Source organism: Stegostoma tigrinum, chromosome 19, assembly GCF_030684315.1.
Source record: "Stegostoma tigrinum isolate sSteTig4 chromosome 19, sSteTig4.hap1, whole genome shotgun sequence".
Taxonomy (NCBI): Eukaryota; Metazoa; Chordata; class Chondrichthyes; order Orectolobiformes; family Stegostomatidae; genus Stegostoma; species Stegostoma tigrinum.
The window spans coordinates 17540124-17554117 of NC_081372.1; the positions used below are offsets into that span (position 1 = coordinate 17540124).

Below are 13994 nucleotides of genomic sequence, written 5' to 3' on the forward strand. Positions count from 1 at the left end.
GGTTGCCCTTCAGCACCACAATGTTGTTCCATCACTGCTGTGCACCATCATGACATTCACATGAACCCCGCTTTGGGAATTTGGTGGCTGGCCAGAATGGAAAGGTTTCCTGTCTCCTAAACATTTCACAACTGGTTGAGCAATAATGTTGCCATTTATAGGGATTAGGTTGCAGTTTAGGTCATTGTGAAATCGAAAGCAGCTTTATTTCAGGTGAGCTATGATTAGGCAGTTGCTTTTTTGTTTGCTGTGTTAAATTTGTCCATGACGCTCTGAGTGGCAGGAAAATGACCACTAGCCACCATTTTGAGGAACAATTATTTCATAGCATAAGAACCACATAAAAAATGAGCATTCACCTGAGAAAAATGAACCCCAAAATATTTAAATTAGAAAGAAAGAAACAATGAATAATGATAATTCACATAAATAACATAATTAATTGATCATCAGCGTTCTGCTTCAGTCAAAATCATTTTATTGTGGTGGTCGTGATAACAATGTCTGGCAGACAGCTGTAGTCTCAGCGCTCTTTTCATCCTTCTGTCTTTACAAGCCTTTAATTCCAATCCTGTGTTCGCCATATGTTCTTATCCCCTGTAGAATAATTAACTTTACCTGCAATAGCAAAAAGCAAAAAATAAAATGGGCAAGAACACAAACACTTAGAAAGTAGTTAAATAAACAACCTGCACGCAAGCATCTTGAGCAAAACACATATTCTGTTTCCTGCAACCTCAGTTATCGCAACTTATTTTCTTTGTACTTTTTCAAACATGAGCTTTTGTTTATAAACCCACTTTGGTGTGTTAAAAGCCAGTTGATGGATATACTTTGTGCAAGATTAACCCCTTAATCAGCTCCTGCAGTTTATACAAATGTCCTTGCTTCTGACTTGAGGCATTTGATGAAAAAAATGTTACTTGTGTTCTTTGAGTGATGCTTGCAGTAGGTCTGTTTCTTGTTCAGTTCAATTATAGGATATGGAATTTCATCTAATCTGTAAAAGAAAAGAAAATACAGCCATGCACCAAAATTTGCATTTATTTCATCCAGGAATCTTTTTGAAACTTAAAATATAAACACACCTTTAAACAATCAATCATGAAAATGCTTTAAATCGTGGAGAGCAATCTGTCTGTTCCCAGCCCTTCAAAAAAGAGAAGCAATCATCAACTCCTGCCACAGTGCAGTTCCCATTTCAGATCTTACAGTGAAGCCACATTAATATGGATCCCTATCTCAGCTATAAATAGGACACGTACTCTGCGTTCCTCCTACCAGCTCATTTTGTTCTGATGAATTCCCAAATCCCTGCCTTGAGGTTAATGGTTCCCAGCAGAATGGTAATGTGTCGACTACAGATTAATCCAGTGCCTCGTGCCCCTTTCAGTGTCTAGCCTTGTCCCGTAGCAGCATAGTCAAAATGGGGTTTGCACTTCTGAAGGGCCATAGAGACTTTTCAGAGGTCTGTGAGGTTACATGAAAACACAGGGATGTCCTAATGGATGGGCAAAGTGGGTGACCACTCTATGTTATGTTGCAGGGGAGCTCCAAAATCAAAGATAATTGAATGAATTGCAGCCAGGAGGTGAGAGCAAATTATAGCTACATCATTGGCAGCACAGACCAGAGGCAAAAACTAGTGAAATAACAGTATTTCTTGGAAAAGAATGCACTGGTTGTACAGTACCTCTATTTTGAAATATACAAGAAGAAACAGACAGACAATCGCATTTGCCAGTATTATTGGTTTTTCCTCCTGGGAGAGTGGAATGGCTGTGTCATCTCGGATGCGAGCCACATGGATTTCCAGGTACAAAGGCTGATATGGTTCTCCAGTGAACCCAGCCTTGGTCGTGACAGAGCAGTCTTTTAAATAGTTTAAGTACTGTACAGACACAGTCAAAGAAAGATCACCAAAAACAAGATCAACCAATAAGAATATTACATTATCTGATTAGTTATAGATGTCTGTATGTATTAACCCATTTCAAAAGGAATGCTTTAAGCAAACTGTTCTGAAAATCAGCACACTAATATTATTTACAACAATATTTGCACGGAGACCAATGCCTTCTTACTGAGTGCAGATAAATTGCAAAAGCATAAACGTTAGATATCTAAAATAACAATGAAAAATGCTGGAAATATGCAGCCACCTTTTGAAAAGAAAACAGAAAATGAGAAATAATTGAAGTTTTGTCTAAAATACTACATTGTGACTTCACTCTCTCTGTTTAAGAATACTTTGCTGATTTTATTTGGAGTTATCCTTACCTTTACATTTTAAGAAGTCACTTTACATTTCGATTGCATGCTGCTGGTGAAAGGAATACATTGGTGGTGAAGAATTCTAGAAACGATTATGACTAGACAAAGAGGTTTAAGAGTTGAAACAACCACGTCCTGGTCTCATGGTTTCAAATAAAGTCCAGAACAAGGAGTAGGGTGAATCTCCACTGCAGGAAATCCAACGATTAGGGTTACTGCCTTGGCCTCCAACAGACAGATCTAGGATTTCTAGCTTACTTTCTCTTCCTGGAGAGATGGTTTAGATGATGGGCAATCAGTTCATGTTGAGTGAGTCTCGAAAGAAAAGCTGCAGAACACTTTGAATGGCTTCAGTTCCAAGTAGCAACCTTGGGCTGGATCTTATGTTTTTTGCACTAAGTGCAAATTGTGTTTGAGATTGTTGAAGGGCCATAGACATAAGGGGGTAGAGCCCAGGACTGGAATTCCAACTGCATAAGATAAGAAATCTCCCATTGAAGACAAAAATGAGGAGGCATTTCTTATCTCAAGTCTTTGGAACTCTCAGCCACTGAGAATGATGGAGGCTGGGCCATTGAAAAAATTCATGGCTGAGTTCGACAGAATTTTGATCTAAACAAGATTATGTGCACTTCAAGTATTTTATTTGTTTTATATCTTGGGAATCTGTGGTTTGATTCTTACTTCTCTGACTTCTGAATGATTTCTATCAGTATATCTACATGGCTTCATATTAAATGATTCATCTTCTAGTGTCTTAAAAGTCAAATGATCTAGTCAGAAGAAAACACACAAACAATTTTAAAGACTTGGACTTAACTTAAAATTCATTTCCGTCTCTCAATAACCCGAGTCATGTTTCCATACCCGATACATGAGACTTGACATCCCTTCACCACCCTCCCCCCTACCCTGCCATAAATAGGGAAATTGGTTTGAACCTCCCTATACCAAAGCCTTTTGGTCCATCATCAGTGTCATCAGGGCCAACATTCTTGGCACTGTTAATGATAGTTAGAAAGTGCTTTCATCTGTGCAAGCATTCAACTCTGGTGCAAACCCCCCACTGTCAGCACTTAATTAGCATGACCTGCTCAGACATGTTGTAACACAAAATACTGACCTCCTTCGCCAGAACATAAGACACTTGTTACAAATGATCAATTCTGTGTAAATCTGTTGAATGTATCATTGTGCAGATTTGCTTCATAAAAGATTCATATGCATAAGTAATATTGTTATGTCAGTTGTCTCAAAGGTCTGATTTTTCAGCCTTATTTTGATATAGACTGAAGATATAAGGCTTAAAGTAGCAGCATTATTAGGGAGAGAAAACCAAAAAGATATCCCAACAGGACAATAAAAAGACAGATACAAACAAAGATAGTGCAAAATCTTTTTTAAACATTGCAATCATAATATTAAATTGGTGCTAAAGTCCTTGGTAATAGAAATGTTTAATATTGCTACTGATATTGCTACTAGTTTACTGTTATTGCATAATGTGAAATTGCTTTCTGGATTTGGAGATCCCCCAAATGTTAGTCGGGGGAGTGTGCATGAGTAGTGTTGATCTGTGCAAATGGATGATTAAAAAAATTCATTAGGAATTTAGAAACATAAAAATTTAGAAAATAGGTAGAGGACCCCATTGAGCACGCTCCACCTTTCAACATTCTCGTGGCTGATCCTCTATCTCAGTGCCAAAGTCTTGCACCTTCCTCATACTCCGTGACACCGTTAGTCAGTGGAAAACTATCTATTCTTGGCTTGTGCAATAAGTGGGTCTTAATAAGCAACCTGGAAAGGTGATTGTCTCCCCTTTTGGAGGGAACACTGATAAGGTTGCAAGGGCCACAATCGTTTCTCAGATGCATCAATAAAATCCTTTATTAATTTCTCAATGCAGAGCAGAGAAAGTGGTCAGAGGTGTCTTCTTTCCCTCGGAACCAAAGAACTGTCTGTCCTCTCAGCAAAGATGAGCAACATGGGAGCATTGAACCATCCTGGCAAGTCTTTTTATTTCTCACTGCAGCAGGTTATTTGCATCATCACATTGTTATTTGTAGCACTTTGCTGTATCAAATTTGATTGCTACATTCCATACATTGCAGCATTAACTATTCATTTTAGAAAATAGCTCATTGCAGTTTTATTATACTTTGGGACATGAGTTACTACAGAACTAAAGGTTTTTTCTTTTAATTTAATTTCTTATGATGAGTAGTGCTATCTACAGAGCCAGCTGTATTATTTGCTTGATTGATTGATTTAATGTCACATGTACCGAAATACATTGAAAAACTTTTTTTATGAGCAGTGCGGGCAGATCACAGCAAGCAAAGGATGCACAGATCAAAAAGACCTAGAGGCATACAGGTTACTTTCAGGTTACATTATTTGAAGCTCCAGTCTATTCAATAGCCTGAAAACGGCCAGAAAGAAGTTTCTCCTGATCCTGCTTATGAGTGTTCAGGCCTCTGTATCTTCTGCCTGATGGAAGACGTCGTAGGAGATCATTACCAGGGTGCAATGGGTCTTTGATGATGCTAGCTGTCTTTCCACGACAGCAAGCCGTGTAAGCGGAGCCCATGGATGGGAGGTTGGCTTCTATGATGGTCTAGTCTGTGCTCACCACCCTCTGTAGCTTCTTATGTTCCTAGGCAGATCAGTTTTCATTGCAGGCATGCACCCGGACAGTATGCATTCACTGGTGCATCTGTAGAAGCTAGTGAGGGTTCTTATGGACATACCAAATTTCCTCAGCTGCCTGAGGAAGAAGAGGTGTTGGTGTTCCTTCTTGAATGTCGCATTTACTATTCACTCTTATTACTCTCAACTTCAGTTCTGTTGATGTAGATGGGGGCATGTTCTGCTCCTTTCTCTCTGAAGTTGATGATCAGTTTTTTTAGTTTAGCTGATGTTGAGAGAGATTGTTTTCATTGCACCATGTCACCAAGCCCTCTATCTCACTTCTGTATTTTGACTTGTTGTTGTTAAATATCCATCCCACGATGGTGGTGTTGTCAGCAAACTTGCAGATGGCATTCATTCAGAATTTACGAACACAATCATAGGTGTGCAGGGAGTACAGTAGGGGGCTGAAGACACATTATCAGGGGGCTCCAGTGTTGAGAGTTATTGTGGAGGAGGTGCAGTTACCTATCCTCCCTGATTGCGGTCTGTGGGTCAGAAAGCTGAGGATCCAGTTGCAGGGGCTGAAGCCTAGGCCAAGGTCACAGAGTTTTGAGAAAAATCTAGTGGAGATAATAGTGTTGAAGGCAGAGTTGTAGTCAATGAAAAGGAGCCTGACATAGGTGTCTTTATTGACCAGGCGTTCCAGGAATGAGTCATGGCTAGGGGTATGGCATCCTCTGCGGACCTGTTATGTCAGTTGGCAAATTGTAGAGGATTGAGTCAAGCTGGGAGACTGGAGTTGATGTGGGCCATAACCAGCCTCTTGAAGCACTTCATGATTATTGAACTCGGAGCTATTGGGCGGTAGTCATTAAGGCACACTGCGTGCATTTTCTTGGGTACACGGTTGATAATGGCCTTCTTGAAGCAGGTGGGGACTTTGGATTGTAGGAAAGAGAGATTGAAGATTTCAGTGACTACGTCCACCAGTTGGTCCGTACGGGATCTGAGTGTTCGGCCGGGAACACAATCCGGGACGAGCACTTTCCTGGAGTTGACTCCCAGGAAGACTGATCCAACTTCTGACGCAGTGACAGAGGGAACAGGAAGGTCCAGGGTAGGCGTTGCTACAGCGGTGGTATTTTGCACCGACCGAGCATAGAAAGCACTGGGCATGTTAGGGAGGGATATGTCTTTGACTGCTATTTTACACTGTTTCATTGTGTATCCCATAATGATGTTTAGGCCTTGCCATAGATAGCAGGAATCAGTTTGGCAGGTCTGGGCCTCTAACTTGGCCCAGTACTGCCTCTTGGCCTCCCTGATTTGAACAAAGTTTATAACGCTGCAACTAACTTTTGAATTGCTGGTGTCACTGCAGAAAAATAATAGAAGCATAAAACTACCTATAAGACTGGGAGCTAAAGAACAGGATCCTGGCCACTTCATTGATGGTAGTATTGCAATGCTGAATCCTCTTGTATATCTGTCTTGTTAATACTGTGCAGTCTGTTCTATTTTCCTGATGTTACTGACCTTCTACCAGGCTTCCTGACACCAATCATGCCACTCTAGCTATTTGATTTCCTAATGCCACTTACTCATTCCTTGGTCTCTTATTATAGTCAGTGTTTTGCAGTCACTTCTCTGCCAGCAGGCTATTGTAAAATGGAGAAGTTCAAATCTTTTGAAGGGTCGGAAACGTCAGCTTTTGTGCTCCTGAGATGCTGCTTGGCCTGCTGTGTTCATCCAGCTCCATATTTTGTTATCTTGGATTCTCCGGCATCTGCAGTTCCCATTATCACAATTCAAATCTTTAGTTTGAATTCCAAAGGCTGACTGCAGCTGCCTTGAAGCAGTGTGCTAGAGAACTGCCTGACTGCCAGTCATTTTAGACAGTAGCCATACAATTGAGAAAAGCAGGATCAAAGCAGATTTGTTTTCTGAAATCCATATTTGTCCCATTTCAAAATCATATTTGAGATTTGCAATTGTACTGCCATACTTTGCTCTTGGATGATTAATGAGGCTTGGAAATATGAGCTTACTTGGATGCTTCCAAAATGAAATTCTAAAATACATGCAGAGTAAATCAAAGAAAATGGATTCCATTTATTCATGATAGAACCACATTTTGGCTGTATGAAATATTGCGTTCAGCTGTAAAAAAAGGAGGGTCCTTAGCAGCTAAGAGAAATCACCATTGCCTGTGGAAATGGGAAATGGCCTGGAGGCCATCGTGGAGCTGAAAGAGTTGAGCTGTAACTGATACCTTGTAATACAGGTCTGAGCACCCTGACCTTCCTGACTGTTAACCCATCAACAGCTGAACAGGCTGCATTAAAAACCTTATGTCACATGCAGCTTTTGGGGAATTGAAGCAGAATTTATTTTATGTATGCAATAACTTGGAACAGCCACAGTGTGTCAGGGGATAGCCCACAGATTTGTATGGCTGCTGATTATTTTCAGATCAACTTTGTTATAGGATTAGTAGAGAAAAAAATGTCACGATCATGTCAAAATTGACGACTAGTTCATCATTAATGTTGTTTCCTCTGCAATATAGTGGTGGTAAGCTTGCAAATGCTGTAGTGGCTACAAAAATGCTTTGAGAAAGGTACAAGAAATGCAAATCTTCATTTTTGTTTCACTTATCAGATATTGATGGGATATTTCTCAACTAGAAGGTCATTATCTACAACTGTGCTCACAGTTCAAGAGTACTTTGAGGGAAGAGGGAATGGCGGCTTACAATGGTAGATATAGATTAGAATGGCTCAAGTGGAGTATAACCATCAGCACAAACTGATTAGGCTGAATACCCCTCTTCTGTGCCGTATGTCCTATAATAATCCTACATGTATTACTATAGATGTAAGATTGTTATTAAGATTACATATAAACTTCCATTGGGTGTAAAGCACTTCAGGATGTCCTGAGATTTGGAAAGCACTGTATACATGCTACCTTTCTTATTTTTAACCCCTATTATAAGACCTGTTTCACAAAATGAGAATGTATTGGTAGTGAGCCATATTGTCCCCTTTTAAACATTCTTCAGGAAAACCTGTCATTTTTAGTCATGCCCACATCTATCGTTAAGTGTTACAATCGCTCACATTCACTTAAAACTGTAACCTGTTTTGCCATATGTCATTTTTAAAAATAAATATTTCTCCATCTCTTTAAATAGGTTTGTAAACTGTGACATTCTTTCCAACCATAAACGTTGCTGTTAACATTTCCTTAATGTTGAAAATACAGCACCATGTCCTATCCTATTTACATACACAGTCTCAAGAGCAAACCAGTCAGATAAATTTACAGTTTGCAGTCTAGACGTCACTGCAAAATTCAGGTAGTTTAAAATAGGGGAAACAATCATTAGCATTAGCTGAAATAGTTTGGCTTGGAACTGTGATATAGATTGTTAGGGAACCACAGACTCATGCTGAAAGGTCACAGAGCTGAAACATTGACTCTATTTTTTCCATCTCCACAGATGCTGCCAGACTTACTGAATGTTTCCAGCAGTTCTGTTTTCAATAACCACAGCCTCGGCACATTAAATAAAATCAAGATACTGTGGATGCCAGAAATCTGAAACAAACACAGAAAATGCTCTGGGAACTCATCAGGTCTGACAATATCCGTGGAGATAGAAACTGAGTGAACATTTCAAGTCTGATGTGACACTAGAATCAAAATGTCAGCTTTGTTTCTCTCTCCACTGATGCTCGCAGACCTGCTGAGTTTCTCCATCATTCTATGTTTGTCTCCCCCTCTCCCCTGTATTCTTTCATTGGATGTAGGCATCAATTGCTGGGCCAGCAATCATTGCCCATCCTTAACTGCCTTTCAGAAGGCACCAGTGTACTGCCTTTTTGAACTGCTGTAGTCCTTTGGATGTAGGGGCACCCACATTCCAGTAAAGAAAGGAATTCCTGGATTTTCATCCTGCAACAGTGAAGAATTGGTGTTATAGCCCATCAGGATCATGAATGGCTTGGAGAAAATCTTGAAGGGGTGGGTGTCCGAATGCATCTGCCACCTTTTATCTTGTAAGTTTTGTTTTATTCATTTGTGAATGTCGGCGTTGCTGGCTGGCCCTAGTTGCCCTTGAGAAAGTGGTGGTGAGCTGCCTTCTTGAACGTCAGCAGTCCACCTGCTGTGGGTTGACCTACAATGCTGTTAGGGAGGGAATTCCTGGACTCTGATGCAGCAATGGTGAAGGAACGGCGACATATAACGGCGACATATTTTAGGTGGTAAATGTCAAGTGTTGGGCTGGTTCTGCTGAGGGGAAATTGATGAATTGCTGTAGTGTAGATGGTAGGCAGTTCACACTGTTCCATTGGTGGTGAAAGGAATGAGTGTTAAAGATGCTAGACTGCATTTCTCCTGCCCAATATGCAGGAAGGAAATGCCCATCATTGCACTAAGAGATTGCCCATGGGCTGTTGGCTAAGAGGAACTCTGCAGCTGCTAGAATAGGAAGGAAATCTCATGGATAAGTTGCGAGAATTAACGCAGAACATCAATCAAAGACACCAGAGCCTTGGGCTATGCCAATTGGCAAAAGCTTGGTACATTACTGTTTAAATGAAGCCTTGCTCACACACAACAAATAGAAAAGCTCTGCACAATGCTACTTTAGTTACACATATCAGCCTATCTGTCTAATGCTTCTCAGATGGAACAAAACTTGCAAAAATGTAAATATTTTCCTGATCGGAAGCAAACTTCTTTTTTGTTAAGGTATAAAATTCATCACTTATTAACTTAGGCAGGCATTGGGGATAAGAATGATTTTACTACGTTTATGGATCAAGACAGAACATTGAAGGAGGTAAACCACCAGGCTGAAAACTTGTGCCTAATTTATCATTTGACATCAGAACAATATTTAGAAACAAAGGCCTTTATATATGAGCTGAAACCAATAAAGGCAAATCCAACTCACCCCAGTTTGTGCAATGTTAATCCAAGTTATTTAGCTTCTTGTCTCTCCTACAGCCTGCTTTTTTTTAACCAAACCCCTGGCCTCTGAATAGTTATGCCCGAACACCATTATCAATCCCAGCCATCTATCTGATTTATTGATGTCACTCTGAATCCCACCAGAAAGAATACAGGGAGGGCAACTATTTAATTTGACAGATTGATTATGAGTTACATCCAAAAACCCACTTAACCAGATGATGAGCTTTCATTCTTTATGTTGAGAAGTTGGTTTAAGAAAAAGCTAAAACTGTGTGGGTGATATAAAAGCTTTCTGAAGATTGCATTGAAACCATTACCTCTTTAATAATGTACCAAGCTATTTAGCAGCAAAAACTTCAAATCTTAAGCCGACGAGCTGTGGAGCCACAAAGCAGCCTACTGTCATTTTGTTGTTCACCTTGCTGCCTGTGTAAGAAAGGCGGTGAAGTATTAGGAATTGGAGTGAAGAGAACAGTGAAACTCAGAATGTGAAAAAGAAGTCTATATTAAAAGACATTAGCTTTCAGGGACTTCATTTTAAAAGTTTAGCTTCAGCTAATAAAGGCAGGGAAGATTTACAGATTCCGTCATTTAAAAGCCCATGGCAGCAAATCCGTCTGCTGATAAGTTGATGTAGTATTCAATGATCACCTCCTTGGTCACAGGTTTGAGACACTGCAGAGACTGGCACTCCCACAGATCTCAGGTTTCACAGTGAGATTTATACACGAATAGTTAAGTAGATTGAGGAGGGAGGAGTGCTGTGAAATACAACATATTAATGGGTACCTGCTGGGCACAGGTATAAAAAGAACCTTTCTGCAATGTATAAAGTTTCTTTTCAGAGCCAGTTATGGGCACACCTGTTGACCTCAGTATCAGCAAAATGCAAAATAGTTTTGGAGAGAGAATATTACTTGATCCCAGTGATTGCTTTGTTTTATCAACAGGTTTTCATTTGTACAGCACATTATATCACCTCTCAGAGAACACTTCAGGCACTCACAATAGTTACTTTGAAGGAGTGATCATTGTTAGTTCACTGATGGCAGCCATTTTGCACACAGCAAGATCCCACAATAAAGCAATAGCATAAGCTATCACATCACTTGTATTTAGATTTAAACATGAAACATTAATTTATCCAATATCTCCACAGATAATGGCTGATCTTCTTTATGTTTTTAGCAACCCCTCTTTCAGTTCTTTGAGTTCTGAGGAAGGATCACTTGGCCCAAAACATTAACTCTGATTTCTCTCCACAGATTTTGCCAGACCTGGGAGTTTTCCCAGCAATTTCTCTTTCTGTAATCCCCTCTCATGTCCGTTTCTTTTTTGGAACGTTGGTTGAAGGAGGAATGCAAATATGGGAAGCAAGTGAACTCTCTACAGAACTTTAAACGGTGCCCAATGTTACTAGTTAAAGGTCAGTCACTATAGTCCCAGAGGTATACTCTTTCATTAGAGAGAGCTGACTGATGGTGAGTTTAACCTGAGGGTCACCAGGTCTCAGATGAGAGATGAGGATGAGAAGGCAGAATCTTCGTGGTAACCTAGGCTGGTGTGGGAATTGAAACTGCACTGTCACTTTGCATCGCAGACAGGCTATCCAGGCAACTGACACCTCCACACAATGACAACTGTCCACCTGAACAGCTAAATACATGAAAACATGACCACATCTTAAAATGCTCAAAGCAGGAATGCGATGAATCTCAGTTAGGACATTAGAAAATGGGATGAAATCTGTCATGATAACTCATTAGCACCTTTTGCAAAATATTTATCCTAGGTTGCTCCGGGAAGTGAGAAAGGAGGTTGCTAAGCTGCTGGCGAAGATCTTTGCCATGCTTACTCTCCACGGGAGTTGTACCGGAAGATTGGAGGGAGGCAAATGTTGTTCCTCTTTTCAAGAAAGGGAATAGGAAAATCCCTGGAAATTACAGACCAGTCAGTCTTACGTCTATGGTCAGCAAGGTTTTGGAAAGAATTCTGAGGGATAGGATTTATGACTATTTGGAAAAGCATAGCGTGATTAAAGGGAGTCAGCATGGCTTTGTGAGGGGCAGGTCATGCCTCACAAACCTTATTGAGTTCTTTGAGGAGGTCACAAGACAAGTTGACGAGGGTCGAGCAGTGGATGTGGTGTACATGGACTTCAGCAAGGAATTTGATAAAGTTCCCCACAGCAGGCTCATTCATGCAGTCAGGAGTTATGGGATACAGGGTGATTTAGCTGTCTGGATTCAGAATTGGTTGGCTAACAGGAGGCAGAGAGTGGTTTTAGATGGTAAGTATTCTGCCTGAACGTCAGTGCTGAGTGGTGTCCCGCAGGGCTCTGTTCTTGGGCCTCTGCTCTTTGTAGTTTTTATAAATGACTTGGATGACGAGGTTGAGGGAGGAGTTAGTATGTTTGCTGATGACACAAAGGTCGGAGGTGCCGTTGATAGTATCGAGGGCTATTGCAGGCTTCAGCGAGACATTGACAGTATGCAGAGCTGGACTGAGAAATGGCAGATGGAGTTCAACCTGGATAAATGCGAAGTGATGCATTTTGGAAGGTCAAACTTAAATGCTGAATACAGGATTAAAGGCAGGAGTCTCGGCAGTGTGGAGGAACAGCAAGATCTTGGTGTTCAAGCGCATAGCTCCCTCAAAGTTGCCACCCAAGTGGATAAGGTTGTTAAGAAAGCATATGGTGATTTGGCCAGAGAGTTGTGAGCACATGGAATAGTTTGCCAGTGCTAGTCATAGAAGCAGAGTCATTAGTGACATTTAAGCGACTGCTGGACATGCACATGGACAGCAGTGAATTGAGGGGAATGTAGGTTAGGTTATTTTATTTTTGGAATAGGATTATTCCACGGCACAACATCATGGGCCGAAGGGCCTGTACTGTGCTGTACTTTTCTATGTTCTATGTTCTATGTTCTATTTGGAAGGAAACACTTTCAATGATCTGGTGACTTTCACACCATCAGCACATCTCACAGAGCTTTGTAGCCTATAAACGTTTTTGGAAGTGTGGCTGAAAGTGTTCCAATGTGGCTAGCAATTTGCATGCAGCAACTCCTACAAACTGTAATATGATAATGATCAGACAATTTGTTTTTGTCCTAAAATCAGATTATCTACCTATTGTCATATTGCTGTTTGGAGAAGCTCGTTTGTAAAGGTTGCCCTGTTCCTCTACTTTATATCAGTGACTGCACTTCTAAAGTACTTCACTTGCTGTAAAGCATTTTGAGAATTTTTTTCTTTAAGATGTTTGAAAAATAAGCATTGGCCGTGACAATATGGATAATTCCCTTACTATTCTTTGAAGTACTGCTATGGGACACTTAACATCCACTCGAGAAAACAAACCATTCCTCAATTCAACATCTTATCCAAAAGACAGCACCTGCAAAAATCCATCAGTACTCAGGTATTTGTATCAAGTATCAGGAGTGGACCTTTGGATTTACAAGGAGCAAACTATTCACAGCTAACACTTCCTGCATTTCTACTGGCGAGCTTGAGATGCTTTTTCACCCATCACCAATCCAATGCTTATTTTTCAATTAACGAAAGCTTATTGACCCAAAACAATTCTCTCTCCACAGATGCTGCATTAGCTGCTGATTATTCCCAACATTTTCTCTTTCAGATTTCCAGCAGCTGCAGCATTTAGTTATTGTGTTAATTTTTCTTGTATTACTCAGTTATTCAATCCTCATTACATTCCCCACCTTCTCTTTAAGGTTCTTTCTATACGACCCTCTTTACACTGCAGACCAAATTACATTTCAGGTATTCTTGTATTCCTTGATCCACGGTCGCTACTTGTACTTTTCCTGTGTTAAAAAAATCTTAGATTTTCCCATCCTACTTATACAATTTTCAGGTGTAGATCCAGGTCAGACCAGGTCTTCACTTCACAAAACCTTCACCTAACTAGAGCTTAGGGACACAGCTTTAAAATAAGGGATGTCCCGTTTATAACCAAGATGAGGAAGATTTCTTTCCTCAGGAGGCTGAATGTCTGTGGAACTTTCTTCCTCAGAAAGTGGCGGAGGTGAGGTCATTGATCATTTTTAAGGTAGAGAGAAGTAGGT

General features: G+C 40.4%; 1 long non-coding RNA gene across 1 annotated transcript; it reads right to left on the reverse strand.

The window, feature by feature from the left end:
- Positions 1 to 505: 505 nt before the first annotated feature.
- On the reverse strand, positions 506 to 9962 carry LOC125461259 (uncharacterized). Its single transcript, XR_007249450.1, has 3 exons — positions 9878 to 9962; positions 924 to 1000; positions 506 to 618 (listed from the first exon to the last, which is right to left on the reverse strand). It is a non-coding gene; the product is annotated as an uncharacterized LOC125461259 (long non-coding RNA).
- Between the last annotated feature and the right edge of the window lie 4032 nt (positions 9963 to 13994).